A 13,745-nucleotide genomic window follows, 5' to 3' on the forward strand; every position below is an offset into this window, starting at 1 on the left:
ATAGGGATTAGAATTAGAAAGAACTCCAAAACCTTTGAAACTATTAACCGATATAAAGGTCAAGAAATACATTGTTGACATTTAGTTGGGCTAAGGTTAATGGCTTTTAAAGAGTTTTATATCATACGCATTGATTAGGATTGATTGCTACTGTATCATACACAAAAAAGAACATCATTGATAGCTAAGGTAACAAGTAGTGGTCTTAAATCACTACCCTGGGGAACTCCTTATATGGTTGGAGTGTGCAAATATGCACTGATATTTCATATAGAAATTTTGTCTGGTCTCTGAGAAAAAAACATATTTAAAATTTAATCTGTGGCTCGTCTCTCAAGTATGTAGAGAAATGTTCATCTATTTTTACAGAAGAGTCAATGAAATATTTTTGAAAGTCGTTAAAAAACAAGTTACAAGTTTCTGGAGTATTAACTTAATTATCTTTATTATAAATCAGATTTAATTACTGTATTCAAGAATATCCAAAAGCCCTTCAAAAAATGAATTATTAGAGATCTTCAGCGAATATTATTTGATAAAAATAGATTCCCAGGCCATTTTAAAACCATGAATATAAACTAAGCTAGAATATTTAATTATTTCATGTTTAATGATGTCTTTTTTACAAGTTTGAAACTTGTTACAACATAAAACGTTCTTTAAAATTGATATATTCAAAAACTCAAACACAAATTGAAACAGAGAACTGCTGAAAGTTATAGCCTTCCAACAAATAAAATAATATAAGTACTTCCTTACTTACTTAAAGTGGCGTTACAGTCCTGTGTGAACTAGGGCCTCACCCAACAAACTTCTCCATCTAGCTCGATTTCTAGCTAGATCTCTCCAGTTTCGAGTTCCAAGTTGGGTGAGGTCACTTTTCACTTGTACGCGCCACCTGATCCGCGGTCTTCCTCTATTGCGCTGTCCTGTGGGTGTGGATTCGAAGACTTTCCGGTCCAGAACATTGGTTTCCATGCGCTCTACGTGAGCCAGCCATCTTAGTCGTTGGGCTTTTACCCTTTTGGTCAAATCTACGTCGGTTTACAGCCCGTACAGCTCTGGAACCGACCCAAGGTGCTTTCATCCGCTTTTGTCATAGTCCATTCTTCTGCAAATAATATAAATATTCATGCTAATAACTATTTTTTAGTAGATGGTTGTCGAAGCCAAGAAAATCGGCAAGTTGCGGATATTATTTACCTGTGTTTGACATAGCAAAGTTTGATTAAACCATGCTTTGTCGGTTCAAAGTTATTATAATACAAAGCTCACTTGCTGTAAGCCTGTGGAGTTAATAATTGATCTTATAATAATAGAAGCTTCTGTTAAGATGAGCTTGATAATGCCTTTAATTAAGACTCGTCTACTGATGTGGCGAGTTTATGTTTGCGAGAATAAAGTTACCTAAGAAAAATATACTACTATCCAAACCAGCGAACTTTGCGTTGAGTATCGATCACCACTACACCTGCTGTTCATCGACTTCGAGAAGACCTTTGATAGCGTTAACAAGGAGTATATCTGGTTAGCTTTACGGAGGAGAGTCATCCCAGAAAAACTAATTGCTATTATTAAAGCAGCATGTGTTGGATCCAAGTGTAACGTTCTGCACAAATGGTAGGTTGTCAGAGGATTTTGAAATCCGTAGCGGAGTCAGACAAGGCTGTATTCTGTCGCCAATATTGTTTTTGTTGGCGATAAGCGATGTACTGCACGCAGCTTTGTCAGGTAGCGCAAGAATCCAATGGACTTCGACATCCTATTTAAAGCACTTGGATTACGCGGACGATGTTTGCTTACTCTCTCGTAGGATCGTGGATCTCCATCCACAAGTGTGGAAAGAAAAGCAGAAGTTGTGGGGCTGAAAATTAATTCTAGCAAAACAAAAATGATCAGCCTCGGAACCCGACCATCCTCGGTGGAAAAAGTGCAGTGCATTCAATACCTTGCTTGAAACATCGTCTCCATCGAAGGCGGAACCGAACAAGACGTCATCTGTTGCATCGGTAAAGCAAATGCGGCGTTCGGTATGCTGTCGAAAATTTGTGCAAATCCATTCGCAGCATCGCTGATGGATTTTTACACATGGAATCAGTCAACAAAGAAATTTCATCGTCGCAAACAAGAAACCCCAGTTCCAAATTGGCTACAGGTGTTTTCCACTGATATGCTTGGTCGCATGTACACTGTTTATCCTAGAAATGATGAATGCTTTTGAAGCACTTAACTTCACACTAAAAGTGAGTTGCGGTGAAAGACTTATGCCGCATCTGATTCAGCCAATCATTATTAATGGAAAGTACGCAGGTGAAAGTCTATGTATTCCTCGAATACCAATGATTCCGACTGATCTTCCGTTTGACTTCAAACGATTGCAATTTACGGTTCCCCTTGCGTTCGCAATGACACGAGTGTTCACGAGTTGGGATACCATCCGCTTTATTTGTGCTAACGTCGAAACAAAAAACATTAAATGTGGTTCAAGAGCACTTCAATGAAACGGATAATTTTCGGACAAGTATAACCCTTCGATTCAGTATTAACTTTGAATTCACTTTCATTTGTTACTTAGAGAAGTTCAACTAAATTACACTTCATTTTTGTAATAGAAATTAATTCATTACTATTCTGAAATGAAATACAATTTTTACAATAAAATCATTTTTCTTCATCTTTTAATCCCGAAAAGAAATTACAAAAAACGAAGCCATCTGATAGTGAAACGATGTTTGGCGGGTTGGCTAGTTGTTTGTAAAAGTACATATGTGTTTTTCATCTTAGGTATTTTTAAAAGCACTAGTATTATGATTGAATTACTTAGAGAGATAAATACAGCTGACAAGAGACCAAAATATTTTTTTAAACCAATAAATGGATTGCTTTAGATGACTTCAAGTTAGAGGATTAAAACAATCTTTTTTATTTTTTTTTATTTTATTTCAAATTGTCGACAAATTTTGTTTCTTTCGTTCATCTTATTTCATATAGCTTCATCATGAATAACGATTCTTTTACTTTTATTTTAGAGTTAATAATTAACTCCCTGCTCTATAAGTATCTTTATCTATTTCTTAACTCAATAAACGTGCTATAACTTATAGTTTCTATTAAACTTTGACTTTTTGTCACTTAAAATTTGCATAGTTATTTTGATTTCAATGACAATGGACAATAAAGTCTGGATACAGTAAGAAATCTAATAAAACATCATCCATCAGCTCTATAGGTATCAACTATAGCTGTGGGTGTATTTAAGTTAAAGGATTTTTATGGCTTTGCTACTATAAAAAAAATAAAAGAAGATGTAAGCAAGACTATAATAAATTTAAGTTAGATATGTCTTTGTGTATACTGAAACCTTCTTTTAATAAACTGTTGGATCAGCTTGATTTGATTTTATTTTATTACTTGAAAGTCGACCAATATGATGAAAGAAAACTGCGTCTACTATTGTGTAGATTTTTTGAGGGCCGCAGTCAGGAAAATTTTTGAAAATGGGTTTAAAGGAGAGTCATGTGGAAAACTGTTAAAGTTGAACGATTAAAAGAACAAACAGCTCACCAAATCTGCTGCATTCACAGGGCTCCAAATAATTATTGATATTTATTTTTTAGTTGCACATCACGAATATAAAGCAATTCAACCAACTCTGTTTTTCCTTCCCAATTTATTATTGAAATTTTCCTAACGCTTTTTGAGTGTAAGGTTAAAATTGTTTCAACAAGAACTTGAGATATTTCAACTAGCTACGGTCTTGGTTTTGTCTGTTTTAATACCAAAAAATGTACATATACCAGAATGATGAGCAATAAAAATGTCACAATATCCGTTGGTTTGTGATTTTGATAGAAAACGTTTAATGAAAAGTGACTTTATGAAATGAATACAAAATTTACTGGCAGTTTATAAAACGTTTTAATTTATACCAAAAAATTAAAAGACTTTATTAACTTCCCATAGGAAGTTATTGTAATGGGTCCAATTTGTCAAATTGAAAATTTTGACATTTCTCGACGTTTCAAGGTCCCTAGAGTCGAAATAAAAGATTTTTACAAAGATGTCTGTGCATGCGTGTGTACGTACGTTTGTACGTCCGTACGTTCGCGACGTTTTTTTCGTCCTCCATAGCTCAAGAACCAGAAGAGATATCGACTTCAAATAAATTTTGTTATGCAGATAATAAGGCAGAAAGATGCAGAAAGGGCTCTCAAGACAATTGCGTGGGTGGTTTTTTTACCATAGTAGTTTAAAAAAAAGGTGAAAATTTTGGTTAACCCTAAATATCTTACGAACCAAAAACGCTAGAGACTTGAAATAAATTTTATATAATATATTGTAACGTGATATCAAACAAGTATATTTTTTGAAAAAAATCAACACAACGGTTTTTTTTATAAATCAATAAAACTGAAAAAAAAAATTTTCACCTCCAAAATTTTACGACTGAAATATGATTTCATCTCCAAAACAATTTTGTGCAATGAAAAATAATGTTTTTGACATCTGATAAAATTTTGAGAAAAATCTAATTTACAGTTTTTTTTATAAAAAATAAAAATCTAAAAAAACATTACTCAAAGTAGGTAAAAATTTAATATCGATTCAAATATCTTTTCAAAAACTTAAAATTTAGGATTCAAACTTATTTTATCTTATAAGGAATATTGTTTTCAACATTTCGAAAAATTTTAAGAAAAATTGAATCTACAGTTTTCTTACAAAAAATAAAAACCTAAAAAAAAATTAATAAAAGTTGGTAAAAATTGGTCTCCGACTCAAATATCTTTTCAAAACTTTGAGATATTGGCTTTGATTTGCTTAAATCTTTCAAAAAATATTGTTGTCAACATTTAGTTAAGGTTTGAAGAAAATCGAATTCACAGTTTTTTTACAAAAAATAAAAACCTAAAAAAAAAATGTATAAAAGTTGGTAAAAATTGATTTTCGACTCAAATATTTTTCCAAAAATTGAAGATATTGGCTTTTAACAATTTTATCTTTCAACAAATATTGTTGTCAACATTCAATAAAATTTTGAAAAAAATCGAATTGACAGTTTTTGTGCAAAAAATTAAAAACCTAAAAAAAAATTACCAAAAGTTGGTGAAAATTGATTTTTGACTCAAATATTTTTTCAAAAATTTGAAATATTTTCTTCAAACTAATTTTATCTTATAAGAAATATTGTTTTCAATATTCGATAAAATTTTGTAAAAAAATCAAATTGACAGTTTTTTTTACAAAATATAGAACTCTAAAAAAAAAAACAATACTAAAACTTCGTAAAAATTTACTTTCGACTCAAAAGCTTTTCAAAACTTAAAAATATTGGCTTGAAACTTATTTTATTTCACAGAAAATATTGTTTTCGATATTCAGTGATTAGTATATAAGAATCCAACAATCCGTTTTTTCATTAAAAAAAATCTACAAAAAATAGTACGCAAATTTGGTAAAAATTGAGTACATATAGACAAACTTTGAAGCAAGACAAATCGACAGACGGGATGGGAAGTTATCAGTGTGGGTCGCATCCCAGCCTCTTTTTTTTTGTATGAGCTTGACTTGTGTTAATAAAAATACCATTTTTTATTAAATATGTCAAAAAATAGCTCAAAAATATTTGTCGTTCCAGGATCAAGATGGATTTTCGTTGGATTGCGGTTTACTCGTAAGTAGTTTTTCATCGTACTTTCCCATTTTTTTCCTTAATCCTTTTTTGCTAACATTATGGACCTTGGTTTCGTTCTTACAACCTTAAGTAGCTTGTTACTAAATATTTTTTTTTCATAATAAACAGGCAATCAAGGGGTTATTAATACCCTTTATATGTTTAAAGTGTAAACACAGTGCGATCTTAAGGAAAATAGGGAAGTATTAAAGAGGAGATACCGATTCACATTGGTCTTAAAGCTATGAATATAAAAAAGATAGGGAAAAACAGAGCTGAGTAAAGCATTCCACATTCTCGATGTGCGGTTAAGAAAAGAATCTCTATACTTGACAGTACGTCAGAAGAAGTGAAACATTTCTTGCACCGTCGGAGAAATCCTAAGCACCTATCAGCATTTTTGGCAATATCGAATATGTGATCATTCCATAAGAGGTGGTCTGGGAGTAATTAAGGTTGATTTGTTTTCTCGATGCAAGCACCACTCATGGATAGTGGCATTGGGGGTGTGTTACGCTTTTGCAACAGTAGACATCATTGAGTTTTCGAAGCATTAAATTCTACACGGTTTTTGATTCTTCATTGTACAATGCTGTCGAGATCAGAATTTAATGAGCTTATCATACGCTGCCGTTGAAGTTCCACATCTGAAGGACAATAATGAAAATCTAAAAACGAATATGAAAAGCTGAGGGTACTGTCATCAGCGAAACAATTTAGTGGGTTAGAAGTTTCAGACAAAAGATCATTTATAAAAATAAGGAAGAGCGTCATAGACAAAACGGAGCCCTGGGCACACCAGCGTTTATTTTGTGAATATCATTTTTGAACCCGTATAACACTACTTGAATTGTCCGAAAGGTAATTTCTAACCCAACGAAGAAGGGATTCATCAATACCAAAAGCACGCATTTTCGATAAAAGAGCTTGGTGCCAAACCCTATCAAATGCTTTTGAAATCTCAAGTGCAATAATCTTACTTTCTCCAAAACGATGTTAAGATTTGTTCCAATGTTCGGTGAGATGAACCATGAGATCACCAGTGGAAATTGCAACGAAAGCCATACTGCCGGTCATTAAGAAGCTTGCGTCCTTCAATATATTTCTTAAGCTGATAATTAATCAGCGTTTCCATGACCTTGGAAAGAAGGGACGTGAATGCTATTGGACGATAGTTAGAGGGGGAGGATGATTGGCCTTTCTTAGGGACAGGCTGTACAAATGCTGTTTTCCATCCACTCGGAAAGAGACCTGTAGAGTAGGATAGATGGAAAAGCTTACGCAGTGGTCTTGCCAGCGTTGAAGAACACCTCTTCAGAGCAATAGGGGGAATACTATACAGGCCAGCGAATTTGTATATGTCAAGGTCTCTCAGTACTCTTGCAACTGCCAGAATGCGAAAGAAGATTAGTCCCATACAATCGTTTACGCTCTCAAGAACAGGAGGACTCATGACACTCTCCGGTAGCGTCGAATTAACAACAAACTGTGCTACAAGCTAATTGGCTTTATCGATCGAGCTCACATAGGGTGGACAAGTGTTGGAACCGAGGATGACGTGGTGTTTCGTACGGTTTTAACAATGACCTTAACTGCCTTAATTTCTGGTCATGCAAAAATTTGGTTCGTCGAATGTGGCCGTTGCAGGTCTTTCTAACTTGTTTGATCTTATTCCGGTTTTCCTCAGTCGGGTTGGCTTTATAAATCCGGAAACTTGCATCTCTGATCCTAATTACCTCTTTACAGATCGAATCAAACCATGAGTTCTCTTTAGGTTTGATAAATTTTACCCTATTCGGGATAAAATTTCTCATTCCAGAAAGAATTAAATTTGTAACCATATCTGCGCTGGAATCTACGTCACTATCGAGGAAGCATAGTGACCAGTTAAAGTTCCTGAAGAACTCATTGAGACCGTCCCAGTTGGCTTTCTCATATTGCCAAACGGTTCTCATAGGAGTTTTTTCTTTAAGTGGGTTTTTTAAACATGAGAAATTTTCTGATACGATACAATGGTCTGATGTGCCTAGAGGCGGTAATACACTTATTGCGTATTTATTAGGATTAGAAGTAAGAAACTAGTCTAGGGTATTGACCTGCAATGTTAGGGATTCGCGTTGGCCCATCGACAAGCTGAGTTTATTGATTGAACTCAGAAAAGACCTAATACCTTCCTTTGGGTGTTGACTGGCCAGAATAACGAAGCCAAGAAGAATTGTATACATTTAAATCGCTCGAAATAGTATTGTTATTATTTATTAACACGTTATTTAAATTACAAGCTAATACAAAAGGTGATAACCTCGCTGCGGAGACTAGTGGCCCTTTGTTTTAATAATATTTACAGAGTTAATTTTAGAGTCTCAATAAATTTATTAACTTCCCATAGGAAGTTATTGTAATGGGTCCGATTTGTCAAATTGAAAATTTTGACATTTCTCGACGTTTCAAGGTCCCTAGAGTCGAAATAAAAGATTTTTAGAAAGATGTCTGTGCGTGCGTGTGTACGTACGTTCGTACGTTCGTACGTCCGTACGTCCGTACGTCCGTACGTCCGTACGTCCGTACGTCCGTACGTCTGTACGTCCGTACGTCCGTACGTTCGCGACGTTTTTTTTCGTCGTCCATAGCTCAAGAACCAGAAGAGATATCGACTTCAAATAAATTTTGTTATACAGATAATAAGGCAGAAAGATGCAGAAAGGGCTCTCAAGAAAATTGCGTGGGTGGTTTTTTTTTACCATAGCAGCTTAAAAAAAAGGTGAAAATTTTGGTTAACCCTAAATATCTTACGAACCAAAAACGCTAGAGACATGAATTAAATTTTATATAATAAACTGTAACGTGATCTCAAAGAAGTATATTTTTTGAAAAAAATCTATCTAACGGTTTTTTTTCTAAATCAAAAAAACTGAAAAAAAAAATTTGTCACCTCCTAAGTTTAACGACTAACATATGATTTCATCTCCAAAACAATTTTGAGCAACGGAGAATAATGTTTTTGAAATCTGATAAACTTTTGAGAAAAATCGAATTGACAGTTTTTTTATAAAAAATAAAAATCTAAAAAAAACATTACTCAAAGTTCGTAAAAAATAAATATCGATTCAAATATCTTTTCAAAAACTTAAAATTTAGGCTTCAAGCTTATTTTAACTTATAAGAAATATTGTTTTCAACATTCAGTAAAATTTTGAGGAAAATCGAATTGACAGTTTTTTTTACAAAAAATAAAAACCTAAAAAAAATGAATAAAAGTTGGTAAAAATTGATTTTCGACTCAAATATCTTTTCAAAACTTTGAGATATTGGCTTTAATTTACTTTTATCTGTTAAAAAATATTGTTGTCAACATTCAGTAAAATTTTGAACAAAATCAAATTGACAGTTTTTTTATAAAAAATTAAAAACCGAACAAAAATTAACAAAAGTTGGTAAAAATTGAATATGGATTCAAATTTTATATCGATGTTCTTAGAATAAGGATTTTTAGTATTTCATAAATTGATAGATTTTTAAAAGCCGAGTCCATAATTAGTTTTTAGATTTGGCAATTTTCAAGAATGTGTGAGATATTCAAAGTTATGTTTCATGTTGCACACTTCGGGTGGTTGTTTTTGGTGAGTTGGTGTTGGTGGATTGTTGAGCTGTGACCGAGTCTGAGGCAAAAGACGTATGGTTAAGTGATCAAGAACCATCTGTATAGATGAATTCTCAACCGTCTTTTTTAAGTTCAGATCAGATATCGGAGAACAAAGAACAGTAAGCTGCGTTGCTGGTATTTGCCTTATTGTAGTGGTCCAAAAAATGTGGTTTAAATGGTAGACATGTGCATTCAAGAGGACACAAGCGTTCACAGTTTTTTTTTCAAAACCAACCTCTGTCTATCAACTCCTACTACTCTCACCTACTCGCGGTGACTTAAGATGCCTACTACCTCAACATGGAGATTGGGTTCTTATCCCAGTGGAAAGTTGTTGGGGGCAGCAAACGAGAGAGGGGGGGTGAGGTGTTTTCACTAAAGCACCTCTCCTTATCCAGACGGCAACGGTGGAGTCTACAGTTCCAGTAAGGTTGAACTACTTAATGAAGAACTATAGGGCTTCTACGACTTATTCAGAGCCCAGGCCTATAAGGAGCGGTTTATCCGGCTCCCTGTCGTTTGAGTTATACAATGATCTGGCTCTCCAAAATATGAAGACACCAAAGACATATTCTTCGAGCTCTTGGACAAGACATATGAGCAGTGCTCTGGATATGACATTAAAATTGTCTTAGGAGGACACCACCTCCGACAACGGATTCAGGGTGGCCGATTTCGCTGCGGGGCGAGACGTTCGGGTAGCTAGTACGCAGTTCACACATATCAATATTCACAAGGGGACATGGAAATCTCCTGATCAATCAACCATCAACCAGATTGACCACATTGCGATCGACGTCCGACACTTCTCCAGTATACAGGATATCCGTACTTTACGAGGGTCCAACATTGACTGGGACCACTACCTCCTTGTAGTCAAGGTACGGCTAGGGATATCCTGATCCAAGCCAAAACAAGGAAGCACTGTGAGAAGATTCGACGTTAGACGGCTACAATCGCAAGAGATTGCCATGTCCTTTTAAGATCGAGTCTCTAATAACCTCTTAAGGAGTCCTAGGTTGCCTGCATTAAGCATTGAAAACCAGTGGCAACATTGCCTTGCAGCCATCAGAGATGCCGTCTCTGAAGTGCTAGGTTTGACACGCCCTCCACAGTTTGGGCATCACTGTCAAATTTATCCGTTTGTGCAGAATGGCGATGGAGAATGCACGCTGTGATGCACTGTCATGCGACTTCTTCAACATCGTTCTGGAAAGAATTGAGATATTGACATAATTGGAAGATCAAAGCGTGATATCATTAAAGCGTTTTTGAGAATTGCGACGGAAGCGAAGAAGATGGATTTAGTTATCAATGAGGGAAAGACCAAGCATATGCTGTCATCAAAAAAGGACACTGAACAACGACGTCATGGACAAGACGTCGAGGTAGTTAAAGACACCGGTGCTGAAATCAAACGAAGAATAACTCTTGCAAATCGTTGCTTCTTTGGACTTTAAAGGCAATTGAGAAGTAAAGTCCTCTCTCGAGCATCTAAAATCACCATCTATATGACACTCATCATCCCGGTTCTTATTTATGGTGCTGAGGCTTAAGCGTAGAAAGATGCTTCGAGAGAAAATTTTTTCATATGATTTTTGGTCCCGTAAGCATAGATGGAGAATGGAGGAGAGCTGTACAGCGACACTGACCTAGTTAACAGAATTAACGTTACACTGCTTAGATGGCTAGGTCATGTAGAGCGAATGGACATCAACGCTCCAGCCCAGAAGGTCTTGGTGTCCAATCTCGAGGTGGAGCACTCAGGTGGGTGAAGACCTCAACCAACTTGGCGTTCGAAACTGGAGACAGTCAGCTAGGGACCCAACTTTCTGGAGACGCATGTTGGTTGAGGCCAAGGTCCGCCCTGGGTAAGATAAAAGTATCTTTCGTGGTTTTTTAAACCGGAGCTCCATTTCATGAGCTTTATCTAGGATTTTGCATATTTAGGATTGGATACGTTTCTTATATTTATGTCTGATGGACTGGTGGATGTCCTTATCAATAACTGAGTTTTTGAAAATATTAACTTCACTACTAACTTTGATATCAATTCTCTATAACGTTCCCCGATTGTTGGTAGTCCTGCTTCCACAAGTATATTTTGAATAGGTGAAGTAGCGCAAAAACTCCTCCTAGCTGCCTGGTGATATGGTGATTTTAATATTTTGGGATAGTTTTTGGTGAATTGCCATACATGTATATACCATAATCAATTTTACTTAAAACTATCATTTTTGTGATGTATGATAATATATTGATATGCACATGACTTTTACTTGATGAATACTTAATTATAGCGAGCCTCGCAGCTAACGATTTTTTAGGTTTAAACAATGGTCTTTCCAATAAAACCTATTATTAACTTTCCATAGGAAGTTATTAAAATGGGTCCGATTTGTCAAACTGAAAATTTTCCCTAGAGTCGAAATAAAAGATTTTTAGAAAGATGTCTGTACGTTCGGCCGTAATTTCGCGACGTTTTTTTCGTTGTCCATAGCTCAAGAACCAGAAGAGATATCGAGTTGACATACATTTGTTTATACAGATAATAAGGCAGAAAGATGCAGAAAGGGCTCTCAACAAAATTGCGTGGGCGGTTTTTTTTACCAAAGAAGTTAAAAAAAGAGGCTGGGATGCGACCCACACTGATAACTTCCCATCCCGTCTGTCGATTTGTCTTGCTTAAAAGTTTGTCTACATGTACTCGTATCAATTTTTACCAAATTTGCGTACTATTTTTTCTAGATTTTATTTTTTTTAGGAAAAAACGGATTGTTGGATTTTTATATAAAAATTACCGAATATAGAAATCAATATTTTCTGTGAAATAAAATAAGTTTGAAGCCCATATTTTTAATTTTTGAAAAGATATTTAAATCGATATTCTATTTTTACCAATTTTAAGTAATGTTTTTTTTTGGATTTTTATTTTTTATAAAAAAAACTGTCAATTCGATTTTTCTCATAACTTTATCAGATGTCAAAAACATTATTCTTCGTTGCACAGAATTATTTTGGAGATAAAATCATATTTTAGTCTTAAAATTTTGGAGGTGACATTTTTTTCAGTTTTTTTGATTTCTAGAACAAACCATTAAATGGAATTTTTCCAAAAAATATACGTGTTTGGTATCACATTACATTTTATTATATAAAATTTAATTCAAGTCTCTAGCGTTTTTGGTTCGTAAGATATTTAGGGTTAACCAAAATTTTCACATTCTTTTCAAACTTCTATGGTAAAAAAAAAACACCCACAGAATTTTCTTGAGAGCCCTTTCTGCATCTTTCTGCCTTATTATCTGTATAAAAAATGTCTTTGAAATCGATATCTTTTCTGGTTCTTGAGCTATGGAGGACGAAAAAAACGTGCCGAATGTACGGACGTACGAACGTACGTACACACGCACGCACAGACATCTTTCTAAAAATCTTTTATTTCGACTCTAGGGACCTTGAAACGTCGAAAAATGTCAAAATTTTCAATTTGACAAATCGGACCCATTACAATAACTTCATATTAGAATTTAAAAAAGGTGACAATTTTGGTTAACCCTAAATATCTTACGAACCAAAAACGCTAGAGACATGAGTTAAATTTTATATAATAAACTGTAACGTGATACGAAATGTGTATATTTTTTAAAAAAAAACATCCAATTAACAAAAAATTGTCACGTCGAAAATTTTACGAATAAAAAATTATTTTATCTCCAAAACAATTTTGTGCAACGAAAAATAAAGTTTTTAACATCTGGTAAAATTTTGAGAAAAATCGAATTGACGGTTTTTTTATAAAAAAATAAAAATTAAAAAAAAAAACAAAGTTGGTAAAAATTGATTTTCGACTCAAATATCTTTTCAAAACTTTGAAATATTGGCTTTAAACTACTTTTTTCTTTTACAAAATATTATTGTCAACATTGAGTAAAATTTTGAGAAAAATCAACATAATTGACATTTTTTTTAGAAAAATAAAAACTTAAAAGAAAATTTAACAAAAGTTGGTGAAAATTGATTTTCGACTTAAATATCTCTTCAAACCCTTAAGATTATGGTTTGCAGCTAATTTTAACTTACAAGAAATATTGTTTTCAACATTACCGAAAAGTTTTGAGAAAAATCGAATTGACAGTATTTTGACAAAAAAAATAATAAAAGTTGGTAAAAATTTGATTTCGACTAAAAAATCTATTTAAAAAAACTAACAAACTAAACTATTTCTTTATATGATAAATCAACAGGCGCGATGGGATTTATTTTTTTAAATACTTAGCCTATCTTAGGTTTTAAAAATATGCCTGCAAAAAATAATATACGTTTTTATTTTAATATCGTAAAAAAATTTATGACTTACTTTCGAGTCATCGAATCTCTAAATAAAATGTTTAGTATATTTTTAAAAAATAAAAAATAAAAAATAAA

Source organism: Eupeodes corollae, chromosome 1, assembly GCF_945859685.1.
Source record: "Eupeodes corollae chromosome 1, idEupCoro1.1, whole genome shotgun sequence".
In the NCBI taxonomy this organism is placed as follows: domain Eukaryota; kingdom Metazoa; phylum Arthropoda; class Insecta; order Diptera; family Syrphidae; genus Eupeodes; species Eupeodes corollae.